Here is a 1,917-nt window from a genome sequence, read left to right as displayed (position 1 = left end):
GGAAGTAGCATTCAAAAGCCAACCATCCACGCCAACAATTTTGAACTGAAGCCACAGCTCATCACCCTTGTTCAGAACAACTGTTCGTTCGGAGAGAGTGTCCAAGAGGACCCCAATCAACATCTAACCACCTTCCTGAGAATATGTGACATAGTGAAGTCTAATGGTGTTCATCCTGACGCCTATAGACTGCTCTTATTTCCATTCTCACTCAAGGATAAGGCAGCCAAGTGGCTGGAGTCTTTCCCGAAGGAGAGCTTGACAACTTGGGAAGATGTGGTGAACAAATTCTTAGCAAGATTTTACCCTCCTCAACGAATCAATAGGCTAAGAGCTGAGGTCCAAACTTTCAGGCAACAAGATGGTGAGACTCTTTATGAAGCATGGGAGAGGTTTAAGGACCTAACAAGGAGGTGCCCACCAGATATGTTCAACGAATGGGTGTAGCTGCACATTTTCTATGAAGGCCTGTCATATGAATCAAAGAAGGTAGTAGACCATTCATCTGGAGGATCTTTGAACAAGAAGAAGATCATTGAGGAAGCCATAGATGTCATTGAAACTGTAGTAGAGAAAGACTACTTCTATGCTTCCAAAAGAGGGAGCACTAGAGGAGTAATGGAGCTAAACAATGTAGATGCTCTGCTGGCTCAGAACAAGCTCATTACCAAGCAGCTGGCTGACCTAACCAAGAAGATGGAGAGGAACCAAGTAGCAGTAATCTCCACTTCATCAACAACCCAAGAAGGAGTGAATGAAGAAGCAGAAGGTAGTCAGGAGCAAGCCAACTACATTGGGAGTTCACCTAGGCAAAACCATGATCCATACTCCAAGACTTACAACCCTGGATGGAGGAATCACCCAAACTTTGGGTGGGGAAATCAACAAGACCAAAGCCTTGATCAAAGTCGCCCAAATCCCAACAATGCAAGCCACCAATATTTCACATCTAGACCATATCAACACCCCAATAACAACACCTCTCCACATCCACATCAAAACCAAAATAACTTACCTCATCCTTCCACCTCTAATCACGATCTACAATCATTTGATGACAGACTCTCAAGGATTGAGAATCTACTTGAAGGCATAGGCAAGGAGATTCAAGACAACAAGGTGTTCAAGGAGGAAGTGCGAGCCAGTTTTAAGAACCAGGGAGACACAATCAAGAGGTTGGAATCTCAAGTGGGGTATCTCTCTGAGCAAATTCCCAAACCCACAGATGGATTCCCAAGTGACACAGAGAAAAATCCGAGAGGTGAAACAAAGAAAGTAAGATGGAAAGATTGCAATATGGTCACTATAAGTGATAAGGAGACTGAGGACAAGCCAAGCAAGCTATCAGAACAACCTGAAGATACCTCAGTAGAGAAGAAGGAAAAAGATCATCAAGAACCAAAAATCTCACAACAGGAGCTGCTGAGACTCTATGCACTTTTTCCCCAACTACTCAATGGTGCTGTGGAGAAGAGAATATACTCAAGGTTTCTAGATTTGTTTGCATCTCTGCATATCAACATACCATTCATCAAGACTATTCAACAAATGCCTGCGTACATCAAGTATATGAAGGAGCTGCTTCCCAGGAAAAGCTCACTCAAGGGAGGCCAAACTATAGTGATGAACAAGGAGTGTAGTACCCTCATTCAACCACAGTTGCCTACGAAAAGAAAAGATCCAGGGAGTTTTCATGTCCCCTGTGCCATAGGAGAAACAATGTTTGATAAAGCACTCTGCGATTTGGGAGCAAGCATCAACTTAATGCCCTTATCCCTGGTGAAGAGGCTGAAGATCAATGAGATAATGCCCACAGATGTAGTCATAAGGCTGGCAGACAAAACTCAAAAACAAGCAATAGGAGTGGTGGAAAATGTATTGGTAAAGGTTGGGAAGTACTTTCTTCCCACAGACTTT

At 43.5% G+C, this 1,917-nt stretch overlaps 1 non-coding gene across 1 annotated transcript; it reads right to left on the bottom strand.

Moving 5' to 3' along the window:
• Positions 1 to 324: 324 nt before the first annotated feature.
• LOC148544469 (small nucleolar RNA R71) lies at positions 325 to 431 on the bottom strand. The gene has a single exon (XR_015901177.1). It is a non-coding gene; the product is annotated as a small nucleolar RNA R71 (small nucleolar RNA).
• Positions 432 to 1,917: the final 1,486 nt, after the last annotated feature.

The sequence above is a fragment of the Arachis ipaensis genome, chromosome B9 (genome assembly GCF_059453495.1).
Source record: "Arachis ipaensis isolate K30076 ecotype BB chromosome B9, ASM5945349v1, whole genome shotgun sequence".
Lineage (NCBI taxonomy): Eukaryota > Viridiplantae > Streptophyta > Magnoliopsida > Fabales > Fabaceae > Arachis > Arachis ipaensis.
This window is presented reverse-complemented; position numbering and strand designations above follow the sequence as displayed.